Source organism: Ochotona curzoniae, unplaced genomic scaffold, assembly GCF_017591425.1.
Source record: "Ochotona curzoniae isolate NIBS_2020 unplaced genomic scaffold, NIBS_Ocur_1.0 contig_883, whole genome shotgun sequence".
Classification (NCBI taxonomy): Eukaryota; Metazoa; Chordata; class Mammalia; order Lagomorpha; family Ochotonidae; genus Ochotona; species Ochotona curzoniae.
The window spans coordinates 32864143-32885700 of NW_024466599.1; the positions used below are offsets into that span (position 1 = coordinate 32864143).

At 44.9% G+C, this 21558-nt stretch overlaps 1 protein-coding gene across 1 annotated transcript in view; it reads left to right on the forward strand.

Annotated features, from left to right (window-relative positions):
* PRKCE (protein kinase C epsilon) overlaps window positions 1-21558 on the forward strand; it is a 473728-nt gene that overhangs the window by 215041 nt on the left and 237129 nt on the right. The window lies entirely within an intron of this gene.

Here is a 21558-nt window from a genome sequence, read left to right on the forward strand (position 1 = left end):
GATGCATTTCCTGAAGGCCTACTATCTCTGTAAGTAGAGATAAGAGTGGCATGTATTTTAGCAATACTGGCTGCTCAGTGATACAGGGTTTTTTTTTTTTCTTTAACCAACATGTGTGGATACCACATGCATTGTCTCACAGCATGCAGCCTTGACAGGTTTGGTGTGCTCTTCGCAGAAACTCTGATCAGCACATTTCTGGGGTCACTGTTGATTGACGATTTCTCAAGGAATTCATCATGAAGGCCAGCCTAGGCCTCCCGCCCATTTCCCCTTTAACTTCTTTAGTTGTTCAAAGAAGTGTTGAAAGGAGTCCCAAAGTTGGGGCTTTTTGTGTCTCTCGCAGCACCCCAAAGGCCGAGTGTACAGCAAAGTTCAAATCAGAAGCCTGAGAAAGGAGAATTGGGAAGGTCAGGTCACATAGAGGGCATTCAACCAAGAGTTTAATGGAAAGGAAGAATGTGAGTGGCCCTGACAATCTGTGGAGACTGGCAATGCAGAAAAAATAGCTGTCTCCCAGAGTCTGTATGTTCAGGGCTCCCGGGAGAAGCTGTCTCTTTGAGCCATCCCCCTCCCTCGTTGCAGCTCAGCTCAAACCTTTCTGCTTGGAGCTTCCCCAAACTCCCCTCCGTCAGGCTGTTTCTGTTGGGCATGCCTTGATCGCATTGAAAATACACAAATGGTAAATTTGTCTTATTTCTTTTTTAATTTATGTGAAAGGCAGAGACACAGTTATGGATATGGTGCGAAGGACAGAAACAGCTATCTGCCACGTGCAGTTTCATTCCCCAAATGCTGGCAATGGCTGAGATGGGCCAGACTGAAGTCAGAGGCCAGAAACTTAATCTTTCGTTTGGGTGGCAGAGACTCAAGAACTGGGGTCCTCACCTATTAATGCCCAGAGTGTGTATTAGCAGGGAGCTAGGATTGAAAGTAGAGATGGCATTCAAAGCTAGGTCCTCTGGTGTGGCATGTGAATACCCCAAGCAGCAGCTTCACCAAATACCTACCCCTCTAGGTTAATGTCCTAGTGAACAGCCAGGTTTACCAGTTACACTGAGAACTTCTGATGATGAGAGCTTTTCTGTCTTATTATGTCCAAGGACGTTACAAACCATATGGGAAACCTGTGGAGAGACTGGTGTTCTGAAGCAAGAAAGCCACCCTCTCTTCTTCTTGGCAAGTGGCTTCTAATGTAAGTCTTAGCTTGCCTGTTTGTGAAAAGAGTACATAAACACACCTCAGATTAAAGAGGCAATGATCCTGGGCATAGATGCACTCAAGAAACCTTCTTATACCATGCGGTCCGTCCACATTGTCACACAGGATTGGCACATGATAGATGTTTGGTACATGCATGTCTGTTCCTGGCTGTGAAAGTCATAATAGCTGCCCTCGAAGGTCTTGTTGAGAGCTCTGAGTTTACCCAGCAAGCTCTTAGTATCAGAAACACCGAGGGAAGCCTGGGATTTGCCTTATTCAGAGTGACTAAGGAAAGAGGTTGTTTGATAAAAGAATCAGGGATACTGATTATTTGCTGAGCAATAAATATCAGGCAGAGGTATCTTAAGAGAAAGGAAGTTCAGAGTTCAATAATGAATTGAACAAAAATTTATAGAATAAATTTTAAGGTGGAAGGGAATAGGTGGAATGCTCTAGAAGATAGAACATGCTGTATCAACAGTACAAAATGAAGTGGCTAACGAGACAGTAGGAAGGTGCACTTGGGTGAGTTCCTTAACTTGTCTGAGCTGCAGTGGCCTTAACTCCACAAGAGGGGCAGTAAACCATCACATGGCACCTCTGTGAACACAGGCTTCCTGACAGAGCTGGCAATGGGGTTGTGGCTGTAGCTCACTAGTGAATCAGAACCTCAGAGGGAGTGGTGGTTGTTTTTCATGGGTTGTCTTGGTATATGTAAGCTGGGGGCATCACTGCAAACACATGCTGGCTGAGCTTGCTCCTGTCCCTTTGTGGTGTGAGGAGAACCAGGTCTTGAGTCTTACTTCATTCTGGCCATGCTGCTTGGTCACAGTTACTCAGCTTCATATCAGCTGCCCAGGGCACATGGCATACTGGTTATGTAAAAGCATTTACCTCTTCTCTTCTTGGTCCTATTCTGCCCAGCCTTCAGCCTCCAGGGGAAGAATTTACAAGTTATGTATTGCAATGGATGTGGCCAACAAGCAGTTCAGGCTCCTGTTTTGCTCCATCTTTTCCCCTTGAAATTGGGATGTTTGAACAGCCCACATGCATGTTCTTTCTCCTCTGCATTGCTTCTGGACTCCTCCCCTCTCATAGCCTGTGTCTCTCCTGGTGGACTAGACAGCAGAAAGTATGTATTTTCTTCTCAAGAGTCGCTATGCCTTGGAGAATCAAGATGATGGAATAGGGTAAGGACACGTTTAAACAGAGAAACAATCAGGATGAAGCAGAAAGGACACATTCCAGAAAATAGGAGAGGACAGAACAACAGCAGAGGGGTACCTGACAGACACAGGAAAGCAGCGGACACACGGTATGGTGTTGCAGTGACCAATATTCCAGTGGCATACTGCTAACGGTGATCTGAACTCCACCAGCAGCCAGAACTCCACCAACAACAAAGTGGGAAGGGATTTTCATTGGGAGCTTGGGAAGTGAACCCAGACTAAGAACTATCTGTCCTGCTGGTCTGTTTGATTTGACCAGGAGCAGAGACAGAGCAGCAGATCACAGACGGGCAGTGTGAGAACAGCATGGATTTCACAGCCCAGTCAGCCCCCTAGAGCCGAATTGGGCACCATTTTGCATAAGGAGGCAAAGGCAATGGAGAGGACTGAGCATACGCTGAACTGGGAGTGAACTCATTTCTGACTCAGTGAACTGCAGCAATGTGGCACTCTACAGGTTCCACCCAAGACAGGTATGTGTAGCCCTCAAACCTAATGGCCAGCAGATCAAGAACTCTAGTAGTGGTATGTCAGGAGCCATTGTGTACAGTGTGGCAAACGTTTTAGGACTGCAGGGGACAACAGTGAACTGTGCATGTGCTGAGCTCATGAGAACTCGCTGAATTCCGTGGATTGCACTGGTCACACAGGAAAATAATACCGACTGTGGCATCGTATGGGTCAAAATAGGTCCGTGTGGCACCCATACCTAACGTCCAACAGGTTCTGGCAAGATCAGCGCCACCAAAAACCTAGCTATATAGGACACCTATAATCCTGGGACCTGCTCCAACCGGAAGTGGGAAAATGGTTGTACAGCCTCAGTATGGTATCACAGGAAGTGGAGATTGGTGAGCCAGGAGCTGGGGCTACAGAGACCAAGGAGAAAAATCTAACATAAGAACCCAGATCTGGAACTCGCCGGAGGGAGTGGCACAATTGGCTGCAAGCAAAGAGTTGTGTACCAACTGCAATAAGTAAAATCAAACTGCAGACCTGTGGGTGACAGAGCTTAGAAAACTGCCCCAAGTAGAAGACTCTGCTAACCAGAAGTACAATGACCAGGAGCAAAAGAAGAGACAAAGGCACAATGAATATTACTGAAAACTCCCCTGCAGAGGAGCAAAACCCATTGCCAACATCAAAATTAACTGAGAAAGAAATCGAGAAAATGGGGGATACAGAATTCAGAATTCATTTTTAAGTTTCTATTCAACAATGAGAAGCACATACAAGAGTTCAAAGAATTTAAGGAATATTTTACACAAGCAATAGCAGCAATAAAGCAAATCAAGGCTGATATATCAGAAATTAAGAACACAGTAGAGCAAATTAAAAGTACAGTGGAGAGTCTCAAAAACTAGAATGAAGGAAGCAGAAGAAAGAATCTCAGAATTGAAAGGTATTTCCAGTGATCAGGGGGAAGCAAACAAAAAAGCTGGAAGCAGAGCTGGATCAAGCCAAAAAAAGTGTTTAAGAATTGAAAGGCACAATTATGAAGCCTAACATAAGAGTTATGGGAGTCCCAGAAGGTGCATAAAGAGAAACTGGTTTTACAAATATATTTAATGAAATAATAAAAGAAAATTTCCGTAATCTAGAGAAAGAATTGGGAAACAAGATCCAGGAGGGGCACAGAACTCTCAACAGGCCTGATCAAAAGCAATCTTCACCAAGACACATAATCATCAAGCTTTCTTCAATTGAACATAAGGAAAAGATCCTTAAATGTGCACGTGAAAAAAATCAATTGACATATAAATGAATGCCAATTAAGCTCACAGGAGATTTCTCAAAGGAAACTCTACAGACCAGAAGAGAATGGAGTGACATATTCCAGATTCTAAAAGAAAAAAATTGTTGGCCTAGGATAACATACCCGGCAAAGCTTTTTTTTTTTTCCTTTGAAAATGAAATAAAATTGTTCCACAGTAAAGAAAAGTTAAAAGAATTTGCCTCTTCCAAACCTGCTCTACAAATGATACTGCAAGATGCTCTTGTGACAGAGAAGAGGAATAGCAACCAACAAAACCAAAGGCAAATGTGAAGAACATCCCAGTAAAGTAACAACAGAAGACTAAACCAATGAGTAACCCATTCCTAAAATGACAGGACCAAAGTACCAACCATACATATTAACCCTGAAAATAAATGGCTTAAGCTCAATCAAACACCAAAGATTAGTAGACTGGATTAAAAAACAAAATCCATCTATTTGTTGTCTGGAGGAGAAACATCTCACCAACAAAAATCAGTGGAAGCTATATTGCATGGGATTTGATGTTTTCTGTTGGTTTCATCTCTTCAAAACACTTTCTTCTGATTAAATTCTTCAATGACTCATAGATCATATAGTAGCATCATTTTCTGCAAGAAGGTTCTTGATTTTCATTTCTTCAGCTACACATTAGTCATTTAGTAGCATCTTATTTAACTGCTTGATGTTGTTCATTTCTTTTTTCTTCATGATGTTGATTTTGTTTTGTGGCTTTTCATTTAAGGGATGTATAGTAGCTATGTAATGGAGACTGTCATATCTAGTAACATGTTGTTTAACTTCATGGCATTGTAGATTTCTACTTTTTTTTTTCTAATTTTGATTTTGTATTATGATTTTTCATTTGAGGGGATGTACAGTAGCTGTGAAATGGAGACTAACATATCCAGATGTGAGGATACAATGTAGTATGCATTTCTACTTCCAGACAAAAATGGACTTACAATGAAACTGGTTACTATATTTTGACAATAGGATTCTGGACTCTGCCATTGTCCATGCCCGCAATGATGGACATATGACTGTGTATGAAGAACTATACTTTAGTAATGATAGAGAGGAACTAGGTGGGGGAGTGAGGGAATTAGGGCTGAGATAAGGTAAATTCCAGGAGCCTATGGAACTGTATCATAAAATGATAATAATAATAATAAAAAGAGTCGCTATGCCTTTATCCATGTAGTGAAGTACACCAGTCTCCATTTGAATGGAAAGCAGAGAAAATGTGTGCAGTTGGCAAATCAACATGACCATGCATAAACCTGCACGGGTTCATATGTAACCAGAGGGAGCCCACCTGTGCCCAGAGCTTTGGGAATAGCTTTCAAAGTGGGGGATGCATGATGAAAAACAATGACTATTAATAACTGTATCAGTGATATTATTTTTTAAAAGTTTTTGAAATATCTAAAATTATACACTAACCTGCATTCACAGCATTTAGAAACTTGTTCTCTAGCTGAATGAAAAGTACAAGTGTTGATGTCATTTTACGAGCCACCCATTGCTTGGCTCATCAGGCCACCATGCCATTGTGGCCAGCCTTGCTCAGACTGTGTTACGGGGAAGGTAATGGGGTTTGGTACCTTTAGACCTCAGAGGCACTCACCTTGGTCAGCAGTGTTGGAGACAACACTACTGGTGCATCTGGGCTGTAGTAACCCAGCTATCTGATGCTGATAGAAATAGGCCATCCTGTTATTTTATGATTTCCTTTATAAAATTGAGGCTAAGTCTATATAGGTGGAAGGGACGAAGGAATGTAGTTCGTGTTATAGAATGAAAAGGATTGGAGGGTCTTTAGGGGGGAATGGCACTTTGCCTGAGGTCATTGCTGAGTATCTGGAGTCTAGTAAGAAGTTGATATTATATGATGCCAATGACTTTTGTGGCTGCATGGTTTCTGCCTCCTGCCCTGGTCCCTACTGGACTGAAATAAGAGGAGTTGCAGGCCATTTGGAGACACTGAGCTGGAGGGAAGATTGCCATGTTGTGTGTGAGTTGAGATACGCTGATTTAGCCACCCATATATCATTCCCTTGGTTTACCCACAGCTGTCACAAGAAAAATTTGAGTTAAGAATCAGATTTTTAAATAATCACTGCTGGCATGGGGTGTGATAAGAAGGGCGCAGATATATCCTGTTGGGATATTCATTTTCCCAGTCTTTGGTATAATGTGACAACGGCATGATGGTTGTTTCAGAAGTATGTATCTTTTCATATCCAGCATTTCTCCTTTCAATCAATGTAGCACACAGTGAGGAAAAGCACTCAAGAGCACAGGCATGGTTCTTCACTGTGTGCCAGGGATGACAGCTAATAGCCTCAATATCCTTTAAAAGAATTCATTTTTTATTTATTTGGGAGAGAGGAAAGTAGAGGTGAGGAGAAGATTGAACTTCCATCTGCTAATTCATTCTGCAAATTCCTGTAATATCCAGGGTTGGGCCAGATGAAACCCAACAGAGCCCAAAGCTGCACCCAGGCCTCCCAAGTGAGAGGCAGAAACTCAAATACTTAGTCATCACTTGCTGTCTCCCAGGATGTGCATTATTAGGAAACTGGAACTGGAATAAAGCAAGCACTTAAACCCAAGCACTATGATGTGGCATGTGGGCATTCTAACCAATGTCAACCACCGTGTCCACTGCAGGTTTCCCTTAAAAACCTTAATTTGTTCAAAATTGATCTGAATGAGAGACACAGTAAATCCTGTTTTTAAAAGGGAGAATTGAGGAATAGCAATTTGGCACTGTGGTTAACACCTTGCTTGGGAAAACTGCGTCCCATATCAGAATGTCTGGGTTTGAGTCCTGGCTCTGCTCCTGATCCAGCTTCCTGGTGATTCCACCCTGTGAGGCAGCAGGGGATGGCTCAAGGACTTGGGTCCTTGCTCTTCCCAAGAGATACCCAGGTTGAGTATCAGACTTCGGATGTTAACCTAGTCCAGCCATGGGTGTTGCAGGTGTCTGGGGATTGAGCCACTGGATGGAAAATCTCTTACTGTTTGTCTCTATGTGCATTTCACTAAAATTAAACATTTGTGTGGGGGATTTTTTAAAAAAAATATGTTTATTTATATATTTATTTTGGAAAGGCATATACAGAGAGAAGGGGAGATAGAAAGTTCTTCCATATGCTGGTTCACTCCTTAAGTGGCTGCCATAACTATCGCTGAGCCTATCTGAAGCCAGGAACCAGGAGCTTCTTCTGGATCTCCCACACAGGTATAGGGTCCCAAGGCTTTGGGTCGTCCTCTACTGCTTTCCCAGGCCACAGGATATGAAGTGGAGCAGCTGGGAAAACGAACTGTACCTATATGGAATCCTGGTGCATGCAATGCAAGGGGAGGACTTTATTTAGTAGACTGTTACTCCAGGTCTGAATGAAGGATTGTTAAATGTATTTTGGTATACAGTACATTACTGTGGCTATACCAAATATCATCATTCTTTATTTGGTGACTTTAAATAATAGCCAATATTATTGAATGACAAAAGTAGATTTCAAATAGAATAGAAAGCACATATTTTAAAAGAACATCCATGTGCACGTTGAAAGTATAAGCAAAGTTATGCTAGAGTGATTAAATTAGTTATCTCTCAATAAGAATGTGGGTAATTCTTAAAATTTATCTTTTGTCTTACCTATAATTCAGATTTTAATACAATAAGTATCAATTAAATGGTTTAAATAGATTTTTAAAAAAGATCACCTCCCTTTATGTATAAATATTCCCTGAATGATATAAAACTATACCTCATACATACTGAAGCATAAAAATTACCCCAAATTATTTGCTTTTTTAAAGATTTATTTTATGTTTATTGGAAAGTAAGATATACAGAGAAGAGGAGAAACAGAGAGGAAAATCTTCCATCTACTGATTCATTCCCCAAGTGGCCGAAATGGCTAGTCCTGAGCTTCTCCGAGGCCAGGAGCCAGGAGCTTTTTCCGGGTCTCCCACACGGGTGCAGAGTCATAAGGCTTGAGCCATCCTCAACTGTTTTCCCAGGTCACAGGCAGGGGGAGCTGGATGGGAAGTGGGCTGCCGGGATTAGAACCAGTGCCCATATGGGATCATGGTGTGTACAAGGTGAGGACTTTAGGTGCTAGGCTACCGTGCCAGGCCCATAAATTATTTGCTTTTACCAAATACACACTCTGCTACGATTTCTGTGGGTCAGAAATTCAGGCAAAATATGGCCTTGGCACTGCTGACTCTGGGACTCTCATGAGGTGGCACCACAGTCATCTCAATGTTTGACTGAGGCTGCAGGCTTTGGGACTTTCAAGTAGCACTCTCCCCTGCCCTGGGGAGTTCCTTGCCATAGAAGCCATTTTTGAGTCTGGTCTTCTTCCTGTGTGTCAATGGGTATGTGCACACTGCCCTAGATAATGGGAGTTTTGACTTTGACATTAACTTCTGACTGGGTAAGTTTTAAGGAACAAGAAATCAGTAGACACAGAGCTCAGTCTTTGAAGTGTGGAAGCTTGCACACTTTTTCAAAGCCCCTCTTGGATTTTCTAGTGAGTTATGCTGAGGATTGATAATCTCATGCAGTGCTAGGAATGTGCATATACTGTAGAATAGCGAACAATGCTAACCATCACCATTCCGGCTCTTACTGGGCAGGGGAACCAGTGTGGGAGACAGCGAAGGGTGGAACACAGAAGTAGATGGTGGGGCAGAGAGAGGCAGTGCAATCGCAGCTAGCTGGATTAGTGTTTTCTTGGGCTGGTTCTGAGACAGGGCTGGGGATACCCATCTTTACCGTGAACATGCATGAAGACTGCAGGGTTTTCTGAGAGAGACCACTGTTGGGAACTCTGCCAGAACACAAAGGACTAGGCCACAAGAGAGACAGTAGTTCCAAGGGCAGGTTGTCCCAAGAGGTCTTCTGAAGAGTTCTATATCCTTTGCTTGTTTCAGGAAGCTATACAGCTTTCTGGATCCATGCCCATATCCTGAGCCAGCGTCTAGGGAGACACAGTTCAATAGGAAGTCCCAGCTCATTCCCTTTGGAATCCCAGTCCTCCAAGACAGGCTAATGTGCAAACATTTGGAGTCAAAGAACAGGCTTTGGCTAGGGGCCGCATTCCCTAAGCCTGGTTTCAGCTTCAGGAAATAGTTTTCTCAGATGGCCTTTTACCCTCAGAGGTCGCAAAGCTCTGAAAATTGTATGTCTTTGGATATTAAGCCTTTCTCCACCCCCACTGATGTCTATAGGCTCTTAGAATGTTGGGAAAAGAGAAAGCCAGGCAACTGCATTCAGATGAATGTAATTCCCACTGTTCCTTCCTTCCAAGTCTCAGTGGTCATTGCTGTGGTTTCCACAGGCCCTTCCAAGCTCTTCCTGCAGTGGCAGGTCTGTTGGTCAGAGCTGTACAGAGCAGCTCCTGTTGATTGGAACCACTTACAGAAGAGCCTTGCATGAGCCTGGGAAGAGAGCTCCTCTGTTGGTTCTTTCTTTTGTTCACTTGCATTTCTAATGTGAGACAACTCTAAGTTTTCAGAGGTAACTCATATGTTGTTATCCCAGGATGAGCTGTGAAAACAAAGGGTTTTTTTCCCCCCAACTGTCTATGATCTTGACTGTGCATTATTTGATAAACCAAATAGGTTCATAGTTTCTTTTCATTAGATTCACTCCAAGAGCATGATTGGCAACTGTTGCTTTAGGAAATGTTTGGTGAAAAACAAAACTAGATAAACAAGTATTGATGAAGTTGTAGAAAAATTAAAATCTGTATGTGTTAATAGTGAGTACATGAAATAGTGCTAGCACTGCAAGAAATAGTATGACAATTAAAAAAAACAAGAAATAAAGAAAAGGAGGAAAAAAAAACAGAAAATAGATTACTGTAAGATTAATCAATGCCAGTATTTGGCTGTGTACCCCCAAAAGAGCTGAAGGCAGGGAATTCAGTGTATTTTCAAGCATGAATAATATTTGTGGAAGCATTAGCTCAAAGGAAGACACTGGTCAGATGTCTCTCAGCAGATGGGTGGATAAACAAAATGTCATACATATAGTCAGAGGAACATTGTTCAGCCTTAAAAAGGGAGGAAATTCTGATTGTTGCATCTGCTGCAACACAGATGAAACTTGAAGACATTAGACTAGGTGAAATAAGCCATGCATAATGCGACAAACACTGTATAATTCACGTCTATGAGACTTTAGAGAAGACAGATTCATAGAGGCAGAAAGTAGAATGATGGGGCAAAGAGAGAAGGGAGACAGAAATCATGTTTAATGAGTATAGAGTAGGAGAAGATTTTAGAAAGTTTTGGAGATGCATGGGGTGGTAATAGTTGAATGTGAATGTTTTGAATGCCACTGGATTGCATACTTACAGAGCAGACCTTTGGCCTGGTGTTTAAGACACTTGTGTCCTGTATTAGAGTGTTTTGGGTTCAAGCCCTGGTTCTACCTCTGATCTCAGCTCTTAATTTGACTTTCTGGCTAATGCAGATCCTGACTCAAAGACTTTGTTTCCTGCCACCCATCTAGGAGACCAGGACTAAGTTCCTGTGTCCAGATTTTAGCAGACAGTTGTAGAGCGGACCAGCAAATGTGATCAGTGTCTCTTCTTCTACCTCTGCCTCAGTGTAAGAATTTAAAAAGAAAAATTAATAGTGTGGCAAAGTAGGTAATGGATATTTTACCACAATAAAGCAATATTTTAAAAAGAATGTGATTGGCTTACAAATTCATGCTACCAAACAGCAATCAAGGCACTCAATAGGACACTGTACCCAGCAGAAGGCCTCATTTGTAAGGAGGTTCTTTATTCAGTGTTTAATGCTCATCTCTCCTCAGATGACAAGAACTACTAAGGCAGGGCAGGAACTGTGACGATGCTGGAGAATGCAGAGTCGGGCAACTCAGTCAGTAGAGAGCTGTGTCATATTGTTCAGATCGGGAATGCAATCACCAGCTGTGGAAGGCCACTGAAAATTGACACTGCATTAAGTCCTGAATGCTTAGAAATGATTCAGTCCACCACACCCTACTGAATGTGTTAGGATTCCATTTTAACCAGAAATCTGGAGATTTGTGACACAGAGGGAAATTGCGATGCCATCAACTTATTACCATGTGTGCTTGTGAAAGGAAAATGTGTGTATTGAATATTTCTAGTTGGCTGCTTAAGGATAGAGATGGGGACAAATAGAGCATTGTGATTTAGAAAGTTAAAGTGTTTTTTACTGGATCCCAAATGTTCAGATCTGGCATGTTTTTTTTTTTTTTTCTCCCAGGAAATACATTAGCTGGTTCATAAGCTTTTCACTTTTATTCAAGGACTATATTCAGTAAGGCTTGCCTTGGGCCTTGGTGGAAAGGCTTGTGCTTTTCAGAGCATAATTGATTTACTGAAAAAAAAAATCAATTGTTCAATGATGTATTGGTTACTTGTTACTTATTTGAAGACTGATCTCTTTCAAAATTGTTTTAAATTTTCGTGGGTTTTTTTTTTTTTTTTGGTATATAATTGAGATGAAAAGAAATAGGCTCCCAGGATGACAAGGCATGTGCATGGTTGATTTGTACAATGTGTTTAGATAACCCACGATGTGTTTTAGAGACTCCCCTGTTGAGCATCCCAGTTTTCTTTTGGAGTTTAGGGTTTAGCAAAATAAAGGAGCTTCTTGAAAAAATGGGAATGCAGTCGGCTCCTTCACAGTTGGTATCACACCAGGCTTTGTTCATAGTGAAGCTTACAGCATGATGTTCTATAAGCCCAGGCACAAGTTCAGCTAGGCATGTTAAACGTGGCTTCAGCTTTGGGGAGCAGGTCATTTTGCAATCTTGTCTTGTTATGAGAACACATGGCTGTCTTTACCTTAGGGTCATGAAATGGTGCTTCCCAGGACAGAAGAATTGAACTCAGTTGAATGTTTAGTTGTAGATCCCATACTTTTTGGGAATTTTGCCTTTAAACCAACTGTGAAATTATTTCATCTTCATGGAAATCTCCAACTTCTGAAGTCCTTCCCCTCTCCCAGAAATGGTTGGAGTTGGCTGTTTGGAGATGTAAAATGAATTGTTTTGTGACGGTGTGATGTGTGGGTCATATGCAGCTCAGCAGGCCACTACAGAGTTGGTTTTTCTTCTTTCCCTGCATGTGAGGAGTCAACTCATGACTCTCTTAGAAAACAAATGAACAAACAAACAAGCTAAAAACATTGTTTTTAAAACCTGCAATCACAGAAATGTGAGGTGCATTAACGGTTAAACATAGTTCTGTTTGGAAACCTCTGCCAGAGGCCTGCTGGATGCCTAACCCATCTTACACTACGAAGTTAAAGTCTGTGACCTCTGTGGGTTCATCGGCAGAAGGGAGAAGTGGCATCCTGAGAGCTTGGTGGATAATTCTGGGGAGAGTTTCCCTGCTGTGAACTTGTCTAGCCTTGGAAATGCTCATCTTCATAGTGGTTATTCTAAGACTGGCTTTTCCCATGGGACCTTTCCTGCTCATCCCAGGTACTTTATCCAGGATGATCCTAAAGGAATAGAATTGCAAATAACATAATTGGGTTGGGGAGATGTTGGTTTAAGGGATTGTGGTTTTTTAAGTGCAAGTCATTATACATGGAGTCAGGGGTTCAGGGGTCTAAATGCCTCAGGGACTTCATAGTCCTCCAGGGAATCCTAACCTGGTAGAAAATACCCTTGGGCCACTTCCATTCAGAAGGGATTCCTGGACAAGCTGGGTTTTAACACACACTTTTGGTGATGTCATTCCTCTCCTCTTGAGATATAGGGTAGGATTTGTGTCCACAGCTTGGCTTCTATTTCCACTGAGACAGATCCTGGTTGCAGCAGCTGGAGTGGTAAAAAAAGGGGAGGTCCCAGAGCTGGTAGGTGAAACAGTGATGTGAATTTCACAGCAATTCAGTGAAAGTTTGGAGTACAGCTCTGCTCCAGTATTGCCTGAGACACACAACAGATTTTTTTCTGAGATTGAAGTTTAACTGGGCATCTTGTCTGCTCTGGATCTGTCAGCCCCATAACAAAATGTCCATAGAACCTCCAGCACGCAGACCGGAAAGTGAGAGAAATGTGCAAGACAGATAGATGGCAAGACAGTTTCCAAGTTCTCAACAGCCCAGGTAGATCCCTCTCAGGAGATGGGTTAATATACCCTCCAGCTTGTCCTGCTTCCTTCTGTCACAGCATGCTTACTTCAGGAGAATTTGTACGAGAGGGTTGAAGCCTGGCTAGTGTTTTACCATGGCTTATATAAGATGAATGTGAGATCCAATATTCTACCAAAGCAGCCTTTCAGCTTTCTGTGTTCTCTTAAAAATGTAAGAAGCATTGCTTCCTAGAAAGAAACCAGCAGAGTGTGAACCTCAAAGTCTTACAATCCACAGGATTGCCAAGTTCCTTGCTGGCAAGGAACCTGTTGGGACAGGCATCATGGCTGGCTTGGAGTGTGGAGGAAGAGAAGACTTTGTGTCCTATCATTGCCTCCCCTTGCTTGGGGAATTTAAGATGCAATGGAGACACCAGCTTGCCTTCCATATAAAAAAGCAATGGGGTCTCTGAGCTTGGCTGAGCAGCATTTGGGGAAGGGAGCACTAGAAACTCTGGCTGTTCCTTGCCGAGCCAAGGAATGTCCTGGCTTCAGGATTCCCACTGAGTATGGGAAGCACCTGGGCACAGGGTCCTCACTGGGATAAGACCCCTCTGGGAAAGATCTCCTGTGCCTGGCTGGTTGACAGCACTGCCTGCACCCCCGCTGTTCCCCCTTTATCCTCTGCCTGAAAAGCCCAACTTTCTGCCAGCCTTGTGTAGGACACACTTCCAGCCTCTTTGTGGGTTGGTACTGGGCTGGGCACCAAGAGAATGAGGGGAACTGGGCTTCGAAGCCCATATGAGGCTCGGAGTAAGGAGTATGATAACCTGTACTGGTGGTGAGTGAGCATGGCGCAAACACTGGCAGGGGCTCCAAGTCACTCCAGCAGGCAGAGTGGCATGAGTGCCCTGGCTGCTGGCAGTGTCTCAGGCTGGCCCAGGCTGTCTCTCTTGATATTGGCAGCCCGCTGTTCATTCAGCCATGCTGGGGGGCAGGTGGTAATCCTGACCCTTCACACTGGCTGGGCTAAACCCTGGGTCACCAACATCCCTGAGTTACTACTCAGCGCCTGCAAGCTCTTTACTTCCTCCTCAGCGTGCCCCACCCTGGAAGCTGATACTAGGAAGAGGGGCAGCTCCAATAGAATGCTCTTTTAGAGGTCAAGCTGAATGTTGAAGCATGAGTCCATTAGATTCCACAATCAATACCTAGCTTCTAAACATTATGTTTATTGATGAGCTGATTGCTAGGAGACTAGTGCTGAGGGAATTAGAATCTATTTTCCCGGGGCCAAATTGGTTGTTGATGGGCCATAGTAGACTGTGACTTTAATACTCAGTGAAGACATCCTGCCATCTGATCGAAAACAGCTAAAACCCATAGGAGCTCTGTGTGCTTGCCTGAATGCTTGGCCCTTCCTTAGGGACAGATGGGCTGGCTAGGAGCCCCACTGAGACCTGTGCTGGTGCTGGGTTGAGCAGAGGGAGACAGCCAGAGGCTTTAGCAGTAAAAGGGCAAGTTGGATCAAGGGACTGAATGTGCCCTTGTCATCAGTCTGAGAACACACATGTACCCGAACTATGTACCTGGCTTTGCTCACATGACTTAATTCTAGATTGGGGGAGATGTGGCTCTCATAGAAGAAGCAGTTTTCTTTAAGATCTTTATCCAAGAGGCTGGCTGGGAAGAGAGTGTATTTGTGTGCATGCACATGTGGAGTGGGGACTGGAAGGCCCTTTTGCTGTGCTGATGTACTTTGACCTTCTTCCCCAACCCACATGTCCCAACTATGACTTGGTGCTCTGGTAGCATGCTGGACTCTGGTCTGAATCATCATCAGCTCCCAAGCCAGCTGTTCTTCTGCTGCTTTCCACTACCAGGCAGTGAAAGGTTGGTTGCCAAAGCCAGTGAGGGGACACCGTGTGGTCGTTAAGGCTAAGTTGCAGGTTAGGCACCTCCTGCACAGCTGGGCAGCTCCTGATCATTTGATTGCTGCTGGGCATGTGAGGCCAAGTCTGGGAGTCCATCCTGTGTCTAGGAAGTAAACAGCTCTGCTCTAGGCAAGATGGTGCCAGGGTACAGGCAATAGGTTCTCGAGGCAGGAGGTTGAAGACGGTGGGACTAGGAACCCCCTTGCAGGTCTCCTGCTGCAGACAGATCTTCAGATTGAAAATTATGCATTCACTGAAATAGAACCATGACACCCACAGTTAAGCGAAGGTGAGCCTTTTCTGCCTATGGTGCTGGGCACCCCTCATTTCAACTTAAGGGTGGGTTAAGAGCCTGAAGAGTTTCTAGTGCCCTCTGAGCACCTCTGCCTGATTCTTGTGACTCCAGGGTCATCTTGTGTTCCTTTCACTGCTGGGCAAAGTCAGCAGAAGCCGCCTTGGCCTAGCAATGCCACATGCTCTTCCATGTCAATGCTCAGGCTATGGGGTATGGGCCTTCCTCTGTTGCTGCTGGCTGGGCCCACCTTCTATCACATGAGAGCTCTGAGTGTCAGGGGTCCATCAGCTTGTGAGGTATTCAGCTATATGTGTGAGACCTGGGAGGTCCCTCACAGATGCTTCTGTGTAGTTCTCAGATCCTCTCTGGAGATTGCGTACATTGTTCATGTGCTAGGCAGTGTTTTGCAGGGTCCCTGTCTGGCATCCTTCTCTTGGAGGCTATACTGGGCTTCTGCTTAGTGGGGTCCAGTGAGTGAGGCTGAGGGGTACTGGGGTACAGACATTGTCCCCTATGGTACCCTGTGGGTGTTGGGAAGGGCAGCTCCAGAATGTAGTAGAGGTATTAGGTAGGGGCATTGGGACCCCAAGGGGGAATGGAAAGCTTCCAGGCAGCAGAGGTCAAATGACAGGATGGTCCATGAGGTGGGTTCAGGCACAAGGAAAGGGCTGAGAGAATAGAAAAGCTTCAAGATCGCAGAGCAGGTGGCTGGGAGTGGAAGAGTTTTAAGTGGACCCACAGCTGCCAAAATAGAAGCAAAGAAACATGCTGTTGAGAGACCTTCTGGAATGAGAAGCAGCCGTGGCTGAACAGTGAGGAAACACTGGAGTGTGCTAGACACTGTTGGGATCTGGGGTGGAGCCCCTCTAGGAGGAGGCCTTGCCCACATACTGGGAGGCACAGCTGGTGGCAGTTTGTTGGGGATTGAGGGGGAGGAGCAAGGCTGGGCTAAACTGATTCGCTTTTGATAGGGAGGTCACAGACCAAGAAGCATCTTGCTGTGTAGCTTGTTGAGGTAGCAGAGACTACCTGTGAGCGGCAGCCCAGCCTTCTTCTCAGCCCCAGAGGCCATTCCTCTCAGGGCCAGTCTTTGGGACTCGATAATTTCATAGACCAGCTTGCCAGTGGAAATGGAATACAAGGCCCAGGTGTGCCAGGGCTCCTGCCTCATGCCCGAAAGAACCTGCCTGCTTTGCCATGTTACCAGCCCAATGGTCATGAGCTAATTCGTAGACTCTCTTGGTCTTCAGTCTAGAATGGACCCAGTAACTGTATACCACACAGCCTTGTGTCCATTGAATGGACTTGCATTTGCAAAATACTAGAGTAGTGTCTGGCCTCCAAAGCAAGCTCCGCTCTAACGCCATCTCTGACAGCCCTCCTAGTTTCTGCTTTCTAGGAGTCTATCTCATTTTATCTTCGTTAAGTCTCTGAAGCCAAGCAGGCCATTATCCCTGCATTTTTGAGATAGGGAAAGCACCAAGAGACTTCAGAGTGATTTTGCAGAGTGCACTGTCTGGTTGATGGATGAGCAGGGATAGAAGCCAACCTTCCTCCCCTAACCCAGCCCTTGGACATGTCATCCACCCAGGGAGAGGATTTGCATTCACCTCCTGGGGTCCCTTGCTGTGTTGCCACCTCCTGCCTCAGTTTTCCAGTTTTAACATTGGCTGAGCAGATCTACTTTCAAGACCCAGCAGGAACAGATGATGAAGTCATTAAGTCATTCCTCAGGGCTGGAAAGAAGCAAGGGCTGGAGAGACTGCTGGGTCTAGTTGTTCCCAAGCACTGATGACATGTGACTGGGAGTGGCCCTTCTACCTGATTTGCTCACTTTGTGGACCAGTGGCTCTTCTCCAGTGAGCATGCAGTTGCTGCCAGGAGGCTGTGTCACTTTTGGGTCCGAATCAGCAGGTTGAGTGTGTGGCCATGGATTTTGTATTTCTTACCCATTTCCAGCCTTACTGAGAGTGGGGCTCAGGGACCTTAGGTAGCAAGGCCCTTGAGCACACACAGGCACAGCCTCAATGCTTTTTTCAGTGAGGGGTCATCACTTCTTTGAATGGGTCCTATTTTCCTTCTCATACTTGCATGTTTCTCAGTACCACCCTGCTGGGGCTGGGGCTGGGTGATGGTCATGAGGCCTCCTGAGGGCCGCATGGAGGACCTCTCTCTCCCAGAGGGCTGTGCAGGAAGCCTGCTCCTCCAGGGTGGGCAAAAATCACAGAAAAAGGAGCAGGTATTGTGTGTCGGAGCCCGCTGCTCCCTCCCTCCTCCTCCTTCCCAGAGCCAGGAGTCATCTGTTCCCGCAGCTTTCTACTTAGTGCTCTGATTTCTATGTCCAATCGATTGGCCACTCTCGGTGCCACGTCAAAATGCATGACTGAGCCTTGACCTTGAAGCCAGACAGCCGTGGACACTTCTGTCTTTCACTGTCTTCTTGAAACTTAGAAAAGGGTTGGCAGAGAAAAACACCAGACTGTTCTGCTAGAATAGCATCATGATTGGTAATGCAGCTCCTTTGCATTAAACCCTGCTTGTTTTAATAACATGATACCATTTCTTCCATCTGTGGATTAGGTTCTGTTTTACAAAGCACTTTCACAGTCATTATCTTATTTGATCCTTGAAACACCATTATGAGATGAAAGGAGATTACCATGCCCAGGAAACTGAGGCTGAGATTGGTTTGTGAGCTCTCAGAAGATCACAAGGGTAAGAAACAGAAATGGGGCAGATGCTCATTTTCTTGTTGCAGCTGAGGTTGACTATGGTGTAGATTTGCCAACAACAAAGGTGGTGATTTGCTCCATCCCAAACAAGTAATTTGTTCTCTTTTTAGGGTTTATGTGTTTATTTGAAAGACAGATTGATAGAGAAGCAGGGAGAGAGAGAGAGAGAGAGAGAGAGAGAGAGAGAGAGAGAGAGAGAGAGAGAGAGAGAGAGAGAGAGGGAGAGAGAGATGTGCGCATTCATTCCCCCAATGGCCACAACAGCCAGAGCTGAGCCAGGCTGAAGCCAGGGGCTAGGAACTCCTGCTGGGTCTCCTACCTGGGTGGCCCTTGGGTGCCACCTAGGTGGCAGAGTCCAAGGCCTTGGGTCATCATCTGTGGCATTCCTAGGTGTATCAGCTAGATTGGAATCAGAGTGTCTGGGACTTGAAGTGGTAGTCCTATAGGGGAGACTAGGGTTGTATGTAACAGCTTAACATGTATCACAACGCCAGATAAAACTTATGAAATGACACAAGCCACATGGTTCCTAAAGTGTATAGTTGAGAATTCTCTCAAGTTCAAAAAGGTGTTAAAATAGCAAACAAAGTTAACAACAATCAGCAAAAAATAGAGAAATCAGCTAAGAAGTGTATTTTAAATGCTCTCTCTCTCTTTTACACACACATACTCATTCCTTAATTTTTCTGCTGAGGCTCACATTTCACAGCGAGGCACTTAGCAAAGCCAGCCAGGCAGCAGTCCAGGGGGCAGTGCCTGTTGGAATTGTTCCTAGAATGTCTGCTCCAGGTCACCACACCTGTCTCCTACCTCCAGGCAGGCATTCCAACTGCCTGTGACAAGCAGGAAGACACGTGGCAACCACAACTTAATTTTCCCCAAACCTTATTTAGGCTCTAATTCCACATGCTGCTTAGGGTTGCCATGGAGACAGTCTACTGCCTTCTCCCTCAAATAGAACCGGAATCACACTTCTGCTTTTCTGCAAGGTAGAAGTGACAGAGTGACATTTCTGTAAGTGGCCCTTTCCAGTAAAGTCATGGAGCCCGAGCTGAGTGCCCAGGAATGTGGGAGCAGGACACCTGAACTCACACTGCAAGATGCTGGAAGCGAAACAAAGCACCTAGAATAATGGCCAGGTTTCCCTTTGTGGTTAATGATTCTAGGAATGCCACTGCTAAATAGCTGTGTGTGTGTGTGTGTGTGTGTGTGTGTGTGTGGTGTGTGTTTTAAGTGGTTATACACAACTGGAGCTTGATCCTAAAAGTGTCACTGGAGGTCACTGTTAGCGTACATTCCTTGATCTGGACTCTCAAGGGCTGTATGAAGAGTTCCAGGCTAACAGTGACTTATAAGAGGAGGAGATGGTGGTGAGAAATCTTCAGAATGCTGAAACTCGTGCCTTGCATGTTCCCAAAGTACTTACCATTCACCAGAGAGAGATTTGTATACTCCAGTATGTTTTATCTGTCCCAGTGTGACATTGGGGTACAAGTTAGGGTAACTCAGGAGCACCGTAGGTTCAAACAGGGCAGAATTCAATTTTTTTAAAGATTTACTTATTTTTATTGGAAAGGGAGATATACAGAGAGGACATACAGAGAGAAAGATCTGTCTGCTGATTCGCTCTCAAGTGGCTACAACTGCTGGAGCTGAGCCCATCTGAAACTAGGAGCCAGGAGCTAGGAACTTCCTCCAGGTCTTTCACGTGGGTGAAGGGTCCCAAGGTTCTGTGTCATCCACTGCTTTCCCAGGTCACAAGCAGAGAGCTGGATGAAAAACAGAGCAGCCGAGACACCCATATGGGATCACAGTGCATATAAGGTGAGGACTTCAGCCACTAGGCTATTGTGCTTGGCCCAGAGTTCAAATCTTAACTTTGCATTTATTAGCTTGGGGTCTTTGAGCAGTGGCCTTGATACCCCGGAACTTCTGCTGCTTCATTTCTTCTCAATCAGCTTTCAATGAGAGGATGGACATGGCCAAGATCAGTGCAGCAGGTACTCAGCAAATGCTAGGTCCTGCTCTGTTCTTTTTCTTCCTTTAGAAGAGGGTGAGCCAGTGACGAAGGGGAGCAGGGAAGCCCTGCTGGTTGGAGCTGCTGTCATGGTCAGGGGACCTGGAGCACTGGCCATCTGGAGAGTACACCACACTGATCCTGCAGTACAGCCTGCAGGTCCTCGGAAGTATGTGGAGCTATCTGCTAAATGCTCTCTGTGTGCGGAAGAGGCATGGAGGGTAGATCAAGATGTGATAGAATGAAAATCTGGAGTAGATCTGCTAGGCCTTTGCTCAAATCCAAGCAAAGACTTGAGCTTTCTGTGTTAACCTGAGAGATCCAGATCACTCTGCATGTTCAGCCTAGAAGTGTTTTCTTTACAGATCCCCTCAAAAAGCAGAGGGAAGTGCTTATCCATCCTTGCTAGGAAGAGATAAGTTATTTCTTAAAAATGCTTCCTTCATCGCCCATATCTGCCCAGGCCTGCTGCACAACCTTTCCTACCATTCCTAAAAAAAAGCAAAAGGTGCTAAGCACATGTGCAACTACCCTGTGCTCCGTGTGTGGTGTTTGTCCTGTTTGCTCTGTGTGTGGTGTTTGTCCTTCTCAGAAGCACTGCATGCTGCCGGCAGAGCCTTGCAGAGTCCCAGGGCACAGTGGGTCAGAGACTTTCAAATGTAGCTGGAAGCAGCCAGGACTGACTGTCACTTCCAAGGGGCCATGCCCTGGGGCTCCCCAAGGTCTGCTTTCTTCTAAACCCTGGAGGCTAGATCAGAAAGTGCTCTGGGAGATTATTGCTGAACCTTCAAGTCTGGAGGCAGAAGGACGTGCTGAAGAGGGGACTGCTCTGAATCCATGCCTGTGCCTAGGCTGAGGTTGGCTGACACCACCAGGATCGAGGTGTGAGGGGCCTGGGTACAGACAAGGGAATTAAATGGAGTCTGCATCCAGTCCTCCCCGCCACTTCAGAGCTCTGTTACTTTGTTCCACATTTTAATTGTTTTGTTTGATACATCCATGTAGCAGCCATCATTTGTTATGACTTGGATACCTACCTGGTAGGACTGTTAATGAGTATTAATGGCTGTGATGTATACCATACCCACCTAAGTGTCATCCCCGTAGATATGTGTGCAAACACAGTTGCTGCTGGGTGGTACTGTAGATGTTTACTGTGTGATTATTGCTGTTGTTTTCATTTAAAAAGACAAACCAAAGGGAAATAGAGATTTCTAGTTTGCCAGGGAGCTGGGAGAATGTGGCCCAATCACTTTGTGTAAATGTGTTTCACAGACTTTTT